This window comes from Ailuropoda melanoleuca, chromosome 2, assembly GCF_002007445.2.
Source record: "Ailuropoda melanoleuca isolate Jingjing chromosome 2, ASM200744v2, whole genome shotgun sequence".
Taxonomy (NCBI): Eukaryota; Metazoa; Chordata; class Mammalia; order Carnivora; family Ursidae; genus Ailuropoda; species Ailuropoda melanoleuca.
Window position 1 is genome coordinate 87,011,613 of NC_048219.1, and position 16,651 is coordinate 87,028,263.

Here is a 16,651-nt window from a genome sequence, read left to right on the forward strand (position 1 = left end):
TTTAACATTTTCAAAGAATTAGTTTGGTTTTTAAAAAACTCAACAATGTCACACTTGTAATCATCCATTAAATAATCTGTAAACCCTGAATGAGCAAGGTTTAACAGAATGAAGGAAGAATTGGCTTTGGGGTGGGGTTTGCGCTCATGTTTACTCACTGGTGCCCCCGCGTGGCCACTCTTCAGATAGCAGTTGGCCGAATGTGTTAACAATGTAGCAGATTGAAGGGAGGATGAGATACAGTGTGGTTGGTCCCTGGATTCCCTAGCTCCTAAACACCGTCGTATAATTTATAAGCCATATTCTAAATCAGAGTATATCTTAGCTAGACATTAGGGTTATGTCAGGGTCAAGTTGCATACATTAATTATGTACAGCTTTTTGTATGCCAATCATACCTCTATAAACTGTATTTTTAGAAAATACAATGGGAGACAATATAGTCCCTCAAAGCAATGAGCACCTTACCTGCCTCAGTAAATATGTAAATAAACATAATTATTATTTATCCTTAGCAGAGGACTGGGAGCTGGTCCTATGGGTACTTGGCAGGTGACCTCTGTGGCCAGCTGCCCAANAAGGAAATGGCAAACTGCATACCTCATGTCATACACAACCAGCTTGAGGGACTCCTATAAGCATGTACAATGAAATTGTACTGAAGAAAATCTCGTTACTGACCTTCGGTTTGCTTCCTACAGGTAGAGAAGGTGGCCACTCGTGGACACGTGACATTTTCTTTTGGTTACTTGCTATCTGCTTCCCCTTTCTGTCACCGAGGTCCTTAACCTTCAGCTCCTGTGAGAACCTGGGTTTTCAGGGTTCTGGTGACATTTCAAATGGGTAAATCTGTGTTGCCTTTGTTCCCTGTCCTTGGGTCTGGAGATGAAGGAGAGAAAAGTCATCATACTGTGGAAGCAACAAAAATACATACTAAGTGTGCTCAGCCTCGGTAGCTCAGACTTGAAGGAAATGGCAAACTGCATACCTCGTGTCATACACAACCAGCTTTAGGGACTCTTATAAGCATGTACAATGAAATTGTACTGAAGAAAATCTCGTTACTGACCTTTTGCCTTGCAGCAGACAGTTTGGCATGAAAGTCCCTAAGAAAACGTGTTTTTTAGAGTGTAAATGTAAAGTATGTCTCGTGGGTAGGATCTGTTTATTCTCAGTGAAGGTGAGAAGAGCAGACAGTATAGCTCAGATTCCAGCTGGGTTTCCTTCACTATCATCAGGGGTGTGTGGGGGGAACCCCAGAGGGCTGGCCAGCTTGGAGGGACTTACAGCCTTTGTCTCTCACTGCAAGGATGGTGGGCTTCCCTGGTGGTCTGGGTCTGGCCAGGTCTGAGGTGAGTGAGGCAGAGGGTGGGAGGTTGGTGACACAGTTTTGCCCAGAGCTGTCATGGCGGATGGTAGTACAGGGGGAACAGAGAGCCAGAGCAGACCTGGGTGATCCCACGGTGCTGGCTGAAGTGTGAGGCCAGGTGAGCAGTTGCTTTTTCCTGGTGCCTGTTCAACTCATCAGTGACACCGCCCTCTCCCACCCTGTCCTTTCCAGTCTAGCCAATGCGCGGTCACAGTGACACATGGAACCACACAAAGATATAACTGTGACCATACTCCTGGAGCGTTCCCAGTCCCTCTGCCCCCTGCTCAGCCGACCCTGCATACCCCCAGTCCTCCTGAGCACCCCTGTAGTGACACAGCTGTGATCATTGACCTGGAGCGTTCCTGTTCCCCCTGACCCTGCTCAGCCAGCCCCGCACACCCCCAGTCCTCCTGAGCACCCCTGTAGTGACACAGCTGCAACTATCATCCTGGAGCGTTCCCGGTCCCCCCGCCCCTGCTTGGCCAGCCCTGCACATCCCCAGTCCTCCTGAGCACCCCTGTAGTAACAGCTGTGACCATGCTCCTGTGGAATTCCCTGTCCGCCTGCCCCGTCCTCAGGCCAGGCCTGCACACCCCCAGTCCTCCTGAGTACCCCTGTAGTGACACAGCTGCAATCATCATCCTTTAGCATTCCCGGTCCCCCTGCCCCTGCTCAGCCAAACCTGCACACACCCAGTCCTCCTGAGCACCCCCTTTAGTGGCATTTTCACACCATGCTGTCATTCGTTGTCTCTAGGTCTGTCCTTTCTGCTAGGAGTAGATCTCTCCTGCAGCTGCCTGGCTGGATGACAAGTGGATGAATGGTTTTGGGATCTTTTGTCCTGGAACAGCAGGCATCCTTCAAAACGCTGATGGGCAGGGTGAGTCTCTGTCACTCAGTGTGCCCCCAGCCTCGGTGGAACATGGTGCCCAGGACAAGGGATTTGAGAGTCCTCCCTGATGGAGTTTGTTCTGTGAAGGTGGATTCCTTCTGATATCATTATGTAACCACATAACGTGGCTGTTTCTGTGAGACAGAAAGCGTGCTCCTGTATTGTATTCTCCTTGCATACTGTGGCTAGCAAACAGTAAACTGTTCGCTTTGTGGCTCGAAAGCAGCCACAGACCACACATAACTAACATGTGTGGCTGTGTTCCAGCCACGCTTTATTTACAGAATACAGGCAGAATTCATGTTTGGCCCATGGGTAGTAGTTGCCCACACCTCAGATTTGCAACCTGATGGACGATGGGTGAGAGGGCTCTTGTTTCCAAATGGCAGAGTGGGCGTACACTGGGATCTATCCTGCCTGATCCTGGCCCCTAAAGTTGAAAGGAAAAAGGATGATAGCTAGCTTGGCCAACAAGTAACACCTCAGAAATTCCCCTGCATTTATCTGTATTTCTCGAGATTCCCACGAGATGTTCTTCTGTGTTGAATTACATGTAGGTATTGTTTTGCTGAATATGTCCCCATTGCCTGTTGGGTATATCTTGAGGGTTATATACCACACAGACAGTCACCTTGTTCAGGTCAAGACCGTGAGCCCATTAATGGTTCTCATGAGTCAGTGGAGGACCTATTATGTGTGAACTTCAGGACGAGTTTGACTCAGCCTTTAGCAATGTTATTGAGCACCTGGCTTCCTGGGCCCCTGTGGCACTGACACTGGCCTGGCCTCAGCTGCTTCTGCGGTCATGAGGGAAAAGCATCTGGCCTGGGTGGTCCATCCCAAGCTTTGCTCTGCAGGCTGAGACCTCAGTTTCCTGCCACCTCATTGACTGGTACCAGGTCACAAGCCCATGGATGATTCAATCTCTGGAACCAGGGAGTGGGACCGTGAAGACTAGCACAGGTTGTTAGGTCCTCTGTTGTAATGACTTTTCTAATTGCTGTGGTAGCAATGTCTTCTGAGATGCATTTGTTAATAAAACTGGTATTGATTTCTGGTAGTGAGTGGGTCCAAGGTGCTGGCTTAGTACCTAGCACCTCAGTCCCGACACCTCGGTACTACTGTATTAATCTGAAGAGACAGTGGCTGAGAATGAGCAAAGTTGATGGAAACTGGTCTGGAATGCGCAAAGTAATGGTGTGTGTGTGGGGGGGGTTGTTATGGGGATTGGGGGTAATAGCTCTGGCCAACCCGTATCTTCAATTTACCTAGGTTCGAGGAGCTGCGAGGAATCCATGGTGGTTCACCATCAATAATTTTGCAGATGAAGAATATGCCTTTTGCATGGAGTATGGCAATACTTGGTCCAAGTATTTTCTAGTTGGTGCAGAAGTCGGGGAGAGTGGCACACTCCATCTGCTGGGATAGGCCTGAGATGCTGAGTGCTCTCAAGAAGATATCTGGTTTTCGCAGCCCTCACTGTGAGCCTGCACACAGGACTGACGAGGACATTTAAAGGTTTTGTTCTAAGGATGGAGTATGGGAAGAATGTGGTGCACCTTGTAATCCTGGGAAGAGGACAGATCTGGAGTCCACTGTGGGGTTCCTTCGTGAGAGTGGTGGTGATCTGCAGTGTCCAGCTAACGAGATGTCTGTCCTTTATGAAGTTGTGGATGTGGTTTCTGTGACTTTGTCCTAATGGCTGGGCTTTCCAAGGAGTGGAATTTTTTTTACATCACTGTAATAGTTGGTCCCCCCGGGAATGGGAAAGTCCCCTTCTGCGGCTGAGAAGTGTGTCTCTAGCGGTTGGAGTCTGTATTACAAGCCTATAGGTAAATGGTGGGGTGGTTACAGTGGTCAGCAGGTAATTGTTATTAATGATTTTTACAGGTGGATTCCATATGATGAGATGTTAGATCTTATGAATAGGTATCCTCATTAAGTGCCCATAAGGAATGCTTTTTCTGAGTTAAATAGATTTTTTTAAAAAAATAGTAGATATATTTTTATTACTTCTAATAGCCCTCCTTGTATTTGGTATTCCAATGAGCAGTGCATTACAATGTTTCCTGCATTTTATCTGTGTGTTGATGAGGATTTGAGTATGGAAAATTGTTGCCAATGCCCCCACAAATTATACACTGGCACATCCAAATAATAAAATTTATTTTTCACAACAAAATAGGAAGTATCCTCCTGTGATTCTTAGTTTAAACCAGGGGTGGGGGTCCTCTTTTGGTACTGGCAATGACTACCATAGCCTTTCCTAGGAAACATTATCAGATTCTACTGGGGACTTGGTCTTTGTTATTGTGGGAGAATCAGGAATCAACACATTATTTGTCTCCTGTTTCATTTTCCATGAATATTTCCACAATCTTTGGTTTCATACCTCTACTATTGTGCAATCATCCCAAATTTGTTACTGGCTCACCCTTCTCTGCAAAAGATATGTTGGAGCCAAGAAAAAAGCATTTAAAGTCATCTAGGTGCCTCGGAGATTCTAGGATGAGAATGCTGTTGGTAGGGAGTTAGTGTGACCCTAAATTCTGAACTAGCTTCTGACACACAGACTAAATCGATTTCAGTTTTAGAAGATTTCAGATAGAAATTTTGTGTTTATGATGACAATTGAAGAAAATGTGTCATCCCTAAAACTAACCCCTAAATTTAACCCTAAAACCTAACATGAGCTTAAACCCAAAACTGGAACCCCAAATCCCAAACCTGAAATTGAACCTTAAGCCCGAACTCTGAACCCGAGCCCTGAGCTAGAACTTTGAGTCATGACCCCTGAACCCTAACACCAGCTGGAGCCCAAACCCCAAATTTGACACTGAACTTTATCCCCTAAGCCCTAAGTCTTAAACCCTAAACCCAAAATCATAAGCCTAAAGCCCTAAACCCTAAGTCTTACCATTACCCTTAACCTAAACCCTCACTCTCACCCTGATCCAAAACCCAAACCCTGATCTAGAACCCTGACCCAAACTTGAAACTGAACCCAAACCCAAACCCTGAATCACACTTTGTTTATGTATTCACCATTGATAGATATTTGTATAATTTCTACCTTTTGATTATTGTGAACATTGTTAGGGTTGGGGGTTAGGGTTAGGGCCTTGGGTTGGGGTCAGGGCCAGGCTTGAGGTCAAGTTCAGGTCAGAGTATGGGTCTGTGTCAGGGCCAGTGTCACGTTCAGTGCCACAGTTTGGGTCAGGAATTGTTGTCATTCCATATTGTTTCCCATTAAGTGTTCTTTAGCTCTCTTTGGAGAAGTTGGGGGATATTGGGCTCCATTCAGCTTGAATTTTCAGAATTTAATGGACTCAGCTGGACCCAAGGAGGGAGCAGGTGTTTCCATTGAATGGTGAGCTCACCTAGTCCTGCACTGCCTCCACCGCCTGCAGAGGGCGCAGGACCCCAGCTCCCACCCGCAGCCGGGCATGCGCAGACACTGTGACGGGAGCCAGGTCTCCTCAGGACCAGCTGTGTAGGCTTCCAGAGGTCTTGGGTCCACGCCCACGCTGACAGGACCCGCTGTGGAGGATGTGGGTCTGCTTCCAAACCAACAGGAGCTCGGCCTCCTCAGGAGCCGCAGTGGAGGACGTGGGGCGGCGTCCACACTGACAGGAGCCCTGGCCTCCTCAGGACCTGCCAGGGGAGGACAAGGTGAGGAGAAGCCGCCTGAGCGGGGACTGCTGCTGAGGGGTGTCTATGCTGAGAGGACCCCGGGGAGGAAGGGCGTGCTGTGTAGACGGTGGGGTTTCTGTGGCTTCGTGCGCGGTGACATGGGGTCCTGCGTTGCTGTGCGCGGGCCTTTGGGTCTCCCCTTTCTGGGCTCGGATCCACTGGGCTGGTCCGCGGGTCTCTGTTTACCCGCACAGGGATCCGGTTCCTGGGGCTCTGCAGGCAGTCTGCAGTCAGGGAGCTGCCAGCCGCCTGGTGCTCCTGCTCCTCCCGCCGCCCCAGGCCTCGGCCCCGCAGGGTCCTCCCCATGTCCACACCCGGTCAGGGCTGTCGGTTCAGTGTCTGGAGGTTCGGTAGCAACAGCGCGCGCTCTGCAGATGGCTGTGGGGAGAGCAGATGTTCTCAGGGCGTCGGTTCTTCCTCAAGCTCAGAGTGTCTTCAGGCCTCCGCGTGTCTCCCTCGCCCTCTGTCCTTGGTGTCTCAGGGGTGTCCGTCTGTCGTCGGTGTCTCACGGCTGTCCAAGGACAGGGCTGTCACCTCCTTTGTTAAATTTGCTCCTAGGTATTTTGTTCTTTTTGATGCAGTTGTAAATCACATTGTTCTCTGGTATTTCTCCTCTGATGGTTTGTTATGAGCACATAGAAATGCAACTGCTGTTTGTATATTGATTTTGTTCTTGGCAAGTTTATTGGATTTATTAGTTCTGTTAACCTTAAAACTAAAACTGCCAGTTATTTTGCCAGGAAAATGGGTTTACTTGGGAATAGCAGAGACTTGTAATCTGGGACAAGCAAGCTACTGCCACATCACAGTCAAGGGCAAGAAAAGGAGAGGAACATTATTTCATGGAGGAGGAGGAGGAAGACGAAGTTGGGAGGGTTGTTTTGAAGGAAAGTCCAGTGAATAAAAGCAGGGGTTTGCAGTGATGGAGGGTTCTCACCGGCTGAGCTGCAGGGGTGGTGATTTCTGGGAGGAGGTGAAACCGGTGTCTTCCCCTTTGGGGCCTGTAACTGATGAGTCTCTTCTGCGGAGGGTTCTAATGTTGGTTCTGTAATTGACAGCTGTTACTGTAGTTGACACTGAGTGGCGGGCTCCCCCGTCCAGCCTCCCCTTCTTGTGATCCCAGCCCACTTGACTGACGTTTCCATTCATTTTCACAGTTCTAACCATTTTTTGGTGGAGCGTTGTGGAAAATTGGAATTCCAAATCCCATGGCTTCTACCGCCCCTGAGACACGGGGCTACCTATTTAATCCTCCCACTAGTCTCTTGCTAACATGTGGGGCCTCCATCACAAAGTTCTATGTCATCTCTTTTTCTCTTGGAAAAGTGGTTTACTCCGTAGAGATTTCAAGCGTGCAGTAAAGTCACAGCAGCACAAGTACTCTTTATCTCGACACTCAGATCCCCCAGCTGTCGTTTCTTTATCACATCTTTACCACGTGGGATGCTTCAGTGTGTTTTACCCCAAACAGGGACACTCTCCCTTCGATTACCACGTGGGATGCTTCAGTGTGTTTTACCCCAAACAGGGACACTCTCCCTTCGAACACTACATAACCCCAAATGAGGAAATCATCCTGGTTTCCACTTTATAACCCAGACCACGGGCCCTCTTCAGCTGTTGCCACCTGCCCCACTGTCAGAAATGTCCTTTTCCATTCTGATGCAGTTTTCTTTTTCTGGAACTGCTCCCAAGACTTTCCCTTATTTGGGTAACCTTAGTGGTTGTAAAGAGCAAGATGATTCCAATCTAGGTGGACTTTTCTGGATGGCTTATCACTGGGCCTGTTTTCAGTGTCCATCCATGTTGTGACATGCATCAGTCCTTCATTCACTTTTTCACTGTGACTAAACATAAATAACGTTTACCACTTAAAACATTTCAGGTACACAATTCTGTGGCCTTAGCCACAGTTCACACGGTTGTACATCATTCTCCACAACTTTTTCTTTCTCCCCAAGGGATACTCTCTATGCATGAAACACAAACTCCCCATTCCCCTGCAGCCACATTCAACTTTCTGTCTCTAGATATCTCATACAAGTGGAATCACATGGTGTCTGTCCTTCCTTGAAGCTAGCATCCTGTCCTTTTCCTGATTTCAGAGTAGAGCTGTCAATCATCAGACTTGAGCATGGTGTTTGCTATAGATTTATTGAAAAGATTACCCCTTATTCCTGCTTTCAGGAGTGTTTATGTCAACAACAGACATTGGATTTTGGTTAGAACATTTTCTGCATCAGTTAATATGACCACATGTTTTTTTTTAATAATTTTAATTTTGTTATATTAGTCACCATACAATTCATTCCCAGTTTTTGACGCAATGTTCCATGATTCGTTATTTGCATATAACACCCAGTGCACCATGCAATATGTGCCCTCCTTAACACCCATCACCAGCCTATCCCAATCCCCCATCCCCCTGACTGCATGTTTTTATTTACAAATTTATTGTGGAGTATAACATTGCTTGTTTTCAGTATATTGAATAAACTTTGAGATGTTTGTGAAGAGACACTTGCTGATGATGCACAATATATTTAAGAGCTTTTGGTTTTGCAATTTTTCTGATCAGGCTTCTTATATCTACTTTGAGACAGGTGTAGGAATGTATTTGCTGGTTTTGTGATGATTTCATTTGGGTCGGTATTAGTGGTTAGCATTGGTGTTAGGGGTTGCTAGGGTTATGGTTGGGTTAGGGTTAGGGGTCTCCCTGTCCTCTTTGTCACAGAGCCCATTCTCCACCAGGAACCAGAGTAATATTTTCGGAACATAACCTTTGGGCCTCTCTGTTGTCTGCTCCCCTCCTGCCCATCCTTTCCAGCCTCACCTCTCCCACCATGGCCTGCCCCTCTGTGGGCCACCCAGGGGTATGTTTGTCCCACATGTGCCTCAGGCCTGAGTCCAAGACTTTGCATTCACTGTGCCCTCTGCCTGGAGCACTCTTCTCTCCCCCTGCTTCATGTTTGGCTTGTTTCCCCATTGCCTGGGCCCCGAATTGCCCCCTGATGACCTGACTCATGTCTGCTGGTTGAATGTTCCTGTTGGCTATTTAAATGTAGTTCCCGCCTTCCCGATGTGAGCAATTTGCCAACCTGCCCGAGATGGGGCAGGTGTAAGGACGTAGCCTTAGTGTCTGCACAAAAAAATCAGTCTCAGAGGGGCTCACCAAACTTGTCTGATGATGGGGGAGCTGCTGTCCCCATGGTGGGGAGCAGGTAGTCCTCAAAGGAGGACCAGACATGTGAGGTGGTTGACAAGACTCCCAACTTCTTGTCTGGGGAGTTGTAGACCTGGACCTGGAAGCTTACACCCTTGGATTCAAGGCTGGGGCCTAAGCAAGCTCCTCCTTCTTCCAGAGGTCTTCTTCCCCCTTCCCTGACCAAGGGCTGGACCTGAGTCCTGACCTGGGGGAGTTCGAGGGTGACCACTTCTAGGAATACCAGGGGTTTCCTGAGGACCTTGTCAGCAGGATGCCCAGTAGCCTTGAAGGGAGGACCCTTCAGGAGGTGGAGACAGCTCTGTGGGGTCCGGTGATATCCCACTCAAAACAAAATGGGGCCAGTGGCCGGCCCTGCTGGTTGTACCCAGACTGTAGGGCATAGAAACAAGGGCTGTGCCCCAAGGTGCTCTGCTCCTGGCAGGTGGGGACAGGACCTGGGGGTTTGCNACAGGACCTGGGGTTTTGCCCGGGAGCTCAGCACAGGGGGAGTGTTCCTGGCTCCAGCATGCTAGAGCTCATGTGGGGCTACATGGGCTTCCAACCTCTTAAGCCTTAGGCACCCCTTTGTAAGATGGGGTGCTGATGGCCCCCCTCTCTGGGAGCAGAAGGTAGGGAGGCCCCATGGGCAGACTCACTCAGGAGAGGCCAGGAGAGTGGCTGTTGCTTAAAGCAGCCCAGGGCCTGCCCCTTGAAGAAGGTACACAAGTCTAGGGTCCTCAGCTTCGGGGTCCTGCTGCCAGCCTCTGGCAGTGACCCTCCTCTCACCCTGTCCCCTGTCCCTGTCGCTATGTGGTCTTCCTGGAGCTGTTCCTGCATATGGCAAAGAAGCACTTCATGGTGGGGCAGAGGGTCACCTACTAGGTCTTCACTGAAGCTGGCTGCTGTGCCCCGTGTGCCCCTCTGTGAGGGCTGGAGGGCAGTGGTCCTTATGGTGGACACAGTGTCACCTAGTACATCTTCAGTGATCAGCCAGCTGCTGTACCTGTGCATCCCTCCATGAGGGCCAGTGGGTGGTGGTCCTCAAGGTCCACGCTGCCTCATGGTAGACACAGGGTCACCTAGTATGTCTTCACCAACCATCAGCTGCTGGGCCCATGTGCCCCTCCGTGAAGGCCAGTGGATGGTGGTCCTCAAGGTCCGTGGTGCCTCATGGCAGACACAGTGTCACCTAGTACGTGTTCAGCAATCAGCCAGCTGCCGTACCCATGTGCCCCTCCATGAGGGCCAGTGGTTGGTGGCCCTCAAGGTCCGTGGTGCCTCATGGTGGACACAGGGTCACCTAGTATGTCTTCAGCCACCAGCTGCTGGGCCCATGTGCCCCTCTGGGAAGGCTGGAGGGTGGTGCTCCTCACGGTGGACACAGGTTCACCAGTAGGTCTTCACCCATCAGCCAGCTGCCATGCCCGTGTGCCCCTCTGTCAGGGCCAGTGGCTGGTACTCCTCATGGTGGACACAGGGTCACCTAGTACGTCTTCACCAACCACCAACTGCTGGGCCTGTGTGCCTCTCTGGGAAGGCCAGAGGGTGGTGGTCCTCGAGGTCCACGGTGGCCCATGCTGGCAGGATGCGTCCATGCAGCACATGGTGATGATCAGCCGCTTCTGTGAGCAGCACTTTCTCTGTGAGGTGGACGACCTGGTGTGCATGGATATGGACATGAAGTTCATGACCACGTGGGTGTGGAGATCCTGTCCCCCATTTGTCACCCTGTACCCCAGTTTCTACTGGGTGACCAATGAGAAATTCAGCTACGTGCGCTGGCCTCAGTCCCAGGCCCACATCCCCAGGGACCAGGGCAATTTTGCTGTTTGGGGGCCTTTTTGGGGGGGGTCAGTGGTGGAGGTTCACTGACTGACATTGGCCTGTCACCAGGCAATGGGGGTCGACCAGGCCAATGGGATGGAGGCCATGTGGCCGGACGAGAGCCACCTGAACCACAAGCCCACCAAGCCCCGGAGGCCACGTGGGACCTGAGGCTGCTGAGCTGCCCTCCCCCCACCCGGGTCATGAAGGTGCTGAGATTCAGGCAGTGCCCAAGAATCACCAGGACATCCAGAACGAATGAGGGGCTCGCCCCATCTCCGTCAGGGTTGCCTCTCTGAGCGGAGCCATAAAAGCATGTTCCTTCTTCTGTCCCCTCGACTGTGGAGTCCAGCACTGCCCACTTGGGCATGTCCAGGGACCCAAGCCACCCCCATGCACAGGAGGCCTGCCTGGGGCAGAAGTTCCTTTCTTTGTGGTCAGTCCATTTCAATCATTTCTTGGTCATTTGGAGCTGCGAACTGCTCCAGTTTTATGTTGAATGTTTTTCTGTGTCAATACTGAGCAACCATCTTTAAAAAGAACAATGGAGGGAAAAGGTTTTCTCCCTGGTTCTAAACAGACATCGCCTGGTGGGCTGGGAGCGGCCCTGCAGCAGCCTTGGAGCCAGAACGGACCCTGGCTGGGTCTTCCTCCCAGTCCCTGCACCTTGCAGCAGCCATGGGCCATCAGGGTCAGGGGTCCGCCGAGCCACCTCTCAGACCCCCGGTCCCCTGACCGCCAGAGGCTGTGACCGCTAGCACGGCCTCCAGGAGCATGGAGCCCTCTAGGTTATTTCTGGTCCCTGCCTTGGTTTTAAATGGCTATTTCTGTGCTGGTATTTGTGAGATGTGGGCACTGGCTCCGTCTGGATGCGTGTCCTGTTGGGATCCCTCAGTGCCCACTGGAGGGTTTGCACATGTGGACTCTGTCTGCACTATGTGTTAGCAAGAATTCACTGAGTGCCTACTGTGAGCTTGGTCACCAACAAGGGGCAGAGTGTGAGAGCGAGAACCAAGATACAGGATCCCTGCTCCAGGGCCCTCCTGGGACTCACGATGGCCCCATCCTCCTGACTCACTACTTTCCTATTGTGGTGTAATGGACATACGACTGATACCGTTAAGCACGTTTCAGGGTACAATTCAGTGGCAATACGTACATTCACTGCTCTGCATCTGCCACCTCCATCCATCACTACAACTTCATGGTCATCCCAAACTGAACCTCTACCCATGAGACCCTAAACCACATTCTGCCTCCCCAGGCCCAGCACTCAGCAGCTCCTTCCATCTCTATGAATCAGAGTGCTCTCTGTCCCTCACAAATGGGGTCCTCCAGTATCAGTCCTTCAGGGACTGGCTTATTTCACGTAACACAGTGGCCTAAGATTTGTCCCCATGAGCCTGGACCTGACCCACTTTTCCCGCAAAGGAGTGGCTCAGCCCTCTCCTGTCTAAGCTGAGCCTCCTCAGTCCTCTCTGCTCCCCTCATCTTCCTTCTCAGCCTGAAGATGATCCCAGCCAATCTGCAGCTTTGAAAACCTGTTCAGTGCAGATGCCAGACACACACCCCCGGGGCCTCGGGCCTCACCTACCCCATCTGTCCATGTCAGGTGACTGCCACTCCCCCCAGCCGGCCACCTGCACCTTCCACAAGTGTCCCCATCTCAGAAGAGGGAAACACCAAGTCCAGACCCTTGGAGACCTCAGTGACTTCTAGCTTACCACCAACTATAGTGAGGTGGCTACTGGAGGGCATTCGATGTCCTAAACATTTAAAGGCATATGTGAGTCTCTGCCGCCCAGGGCAACAGGTAACAGTTGGGGCAAACAGAAACCAAGCAGATTCACTGGAAGAAAGGCTGAGTGATGTGGAGCTTTAGGGAATAGGGCCTGGAAGCTCTGACTGTCCCCACCTGACCTTCAGATGCTCCCCAGTTGCTCCTGTGCCTCTGGTGTCTTCCTGGAACCCTGACCTGGCTGTTTTCAGAGAGCTCACCCATTGGTACCCTCACTTTCTGGGGGGGGTTGCTGAAATCCTCAGTGTGTCCTGCTGCCCCATCTGGATCATATCGTCTGGGCCATCTGAGGACTGAAGACTGTGGGTCTGTGGACTGGAGGTATTCTGAGCAGAGCTGGTGAGATGGGAGGGCTGCAAGGCACAGAGACAGGTTTCCAGAAAGCTACAAAGTTATCTTCCTACAGTTTTTGAATCAAAGCCTTGAGATCTTTAAAATGCATGCAGTGTTACAGCATGGGCCAGAAAAACAAACGTCCCTGTGCACCCAACACCACCTAAGCTATTGGCCTTTTCTTGTCACTTGAACTGAGTACAAAGGATTGGGAGTGGGGGCTTGAGGGAGGGGTCCAGGGCCAGCCATCCAATCTCGTGCTTGGCCTGAGGCAGGGGCCTGTGTGGAGACCCCAGCTGCAGCCACTGCTGTCTGCTGATGCCCCCTCAGCTGTCCCCCGTGCACCTGCTGCTGGGGGAGCACCTGCCCCCTCCTCCCTGCAGAGGGTTCTCTCCTGTACCAGTGGTGCCTCCTCCCCTGCCAGCCACTGCCAGCCTGCAGCCTGGGAGTGTGGACACCCTGAGTTCCTCTAGCTGCTGGGGAGTGCCTGCCCCCTCCTCCCTGTGGAGGGCTCTCTCCTGCAACAGTGGTGCCTCCCCCCTGCAAGTCACTGCAAGCCTTCAGCCTGGGAGTGTGGATACCCTGATGGCCTCCAGTCCTGGGGACAGAGCCAGTGCATGTGGGACCTGGTCTCCCAGCAGGCCTGAGCACCAGGCCACCACAGTGCTCGCTCCCCTGCCGGCTCACTATGCCATGCCCTCCCTCAGGCACCCTAGGCCCAAGTCCTCCTCTGCTTGGAGACCTACCTTGGCCCATTCTCTACACGCTGGGACTGGGCATGGGTGTTCTGGACCTTCTAGACTCACGCTTCAGTGCCCGTGACATGGGCACAGTCCGGCCTCACAGATTGCTCAGAGGAGACCCAGCGCAGGAAGTTGCAGCCCGCTGCAAGGGGAGATGCCAAGTGACCCAGAGTGAGCACACAGGCCTTGGACAAAGCACAGGGCTCACGGGGCCCAGCCTAGGATGCAGTCACCTAGCCATGGGTCACGGGAAATCCTGGTTAGGGCGGCCCTGGTGGGGAGGCCACAGAAGGGTTCCAGAAGAAGCAGACGACAAGGAAGACAACACGACAGANTTGCAGCCCGCTGCAAGGGGAGATGCCAAGTGACCCAGAGTGAGCACACAGGCCTTGGACAAAGCACAGGGCTCGCGGGGCCCAGCCTAGGATGCAGTCACCTAGCCATGGGTCACGGGAAATCCTGGTTAGGGCGGCCCTGGTGGGGAGGCCACAGAAGGGTTCCAGAAGAAGCAGACGACAAGGAAGACAACACGACAGAGCATCCCAAGGAGGTCGATGGAAGAATCAGAGGATTGCAGAGGCCTTGGGAAGACTCAGAGGCCCTAGAGATGTTGGCTGAATCACTGTCACTTGGTCAGAATAGGTGTGTCACAAACCCCCATCAACACTGGATGATTTACTCTTCGTTGGTTCTAGGAATCAGTGCCTCTTTTTTTTTAAGATTTTATTTATTTATCTGAGAGAGAGAATGAGCAGTGGCAAGGGGCAGAGAGAGAGAGGGAAGCAGACTCCCTACTGAGCAGGAAGCCCGATGCAGGGCTCAATCCCAGGACCCGGAGACCATGACATGAGCCAAAGGCAGACACTTAACTGACTGAGCCACCCAGATGCTCAAATGAAAAAAGCCTCTTAAAAGCCAAAGAAAATATCAACAAAATGGAAAGGTAACCTAAAGAATGGGAGAGAATATTTTCAAGTTATATATCTAATAAAGAGTTAATATCCAATATATATAAAGAACTCAGAACTCGATAGCAAAAAAAAAAAAATTCTGACTAAAAATGGTCAGAAGTATTATTATTCAACATAGTACTAGAAGTACTTGCAACAGCAATCAGACAAAAAAACGGGATCAAAGGTATCCAAATCGGCAAAGAAGAAGTCAAACTGTCTCTCTTCGCAGATGACATGATACTCTATATGGAAAACCCAAAAGAATCCACCCCAAACTACTAGAAGTTATACAGCAATTCAGTAATGTGGCGGGATACAAATTCAATGCTCAGAAATCAGTTGCATTTCTATACACGAATAATGAGACTGAAGAAAGAGAAATTAGGGAATCCATTCCATTTACAATAGCACCAAGACCATACGTTACCTTGGAATTAACCAGAGACGTAAAGGAATCTATATTCTAGAAACTATAAATCACTCTTGAAAGACATTGAAGAAGACACAAAAAGATGGAAAAATATTCCATGCTCATGGATCGGAAGAATTAACAGTTACAATGTCCATGCTACCCAGAGCAATCTACACTTTCAATGCTATCCCGATCAAAACACCGATAACATTTTTCAAGGAACTGGAACAAATATCCTTAAATTTGTATGGAACCAGAAAAGGCCCCGAATACCAAGGAACTCTTGAAAAGGTAAAACAAAGCTGGGGGCATCACAATGCCGGATTTCGAGCTGCACTACAAAGCTGTGATCACAAAGACAGCATGGTACTGGCACAAAAACAGACACATCGACCAATGGAACAGAATAGAGAACCCAGAAATGGACCCTCGGCTCTTTGGGCAACTAATCTTTGATAAAGCAGGAAAAAACNAAAAAACATCCGGTGGAAAAAAGACAGTCTCTTCAATAAATGGTGCTGGGAAAATTGGACAGCTACATGCAAAAGAATGGAACTTGACCACTCTCTCACACCATACACAAAGATAAACTCCAAATGGATGAAAGACCTCGATGTGAGACAGGATTCCATCAAAATCCCAGAGGAGAACATAGGCAGCAACCTCTATGACATCGGCCAAAGCAACCTTTTTCATGACTCATCTCCAAAGGCAAGAGAAACAAAAGATAAAATGAACTTCTTGGACTTCATCAAGATAGAAAGCTTCTGCACAGCCAAGGAAATAGTCAAAATTACTAAGAGGCAGCCCATGGAATGGAGAATATATTTGCAAATGGCACTACAGGTAGAAGACTGGTATCCAAGATCTACAAAGAACTTCTCAAACTCAATATGCAAGAAACAAATAAATCATAAATGGGCAGAAGATATGAACGCTTTTCCAATGATGACATACAAATGGCTAACAGACACATGAAAAAATGTTGAAAATCATTAGCCATCAGGGAAATTCAAATCAAAACCACACTAAGATACCACCTTACGCCAGTTAGAATGGCAAAATTGACAAGGCAAGAAACAAGGATTGCTGGAGAGGATGTGGGGAAAGGGGATTCCTCCTACATTTTTGGTGGGAATGCAAGTTGGTACAGCCACTCTGGAAAACAGTGTGTAGGTAACTTAAATAGTTAAAAATTGAGCTACCTTATGACCCAGCCATTGCACCACTGGGTATTTACCCCAAAGATACAGACTTAGTGAAGCGAAGGGCCATATGCACCCCAGTGTTCATAGCATTGTCCGCAATAGCTAAAGCGTGGAAGGAACCAAGATGCCCTTCAACAGATGACTGGCTTAAGAAGTTGTGGTCCATATCTACAATGGAATATTACTCAGCTATCAGAAAGAACGAGTTCTCAACATTT

General features: G+C 49.9%; 1 pseudogene; it reads left to right on the forward strand.

The window, feature by feature from the left end:
• Positions 1 to 10,207: 10,207 nt before the first annotated feature.
• On the forward strand, positions 10,208 to 11,421 carry LOC105235299 (annotated as a pseudogene).
• Positions 11,422 to 16,651: the final 5,230 nt, after the last annotated feature.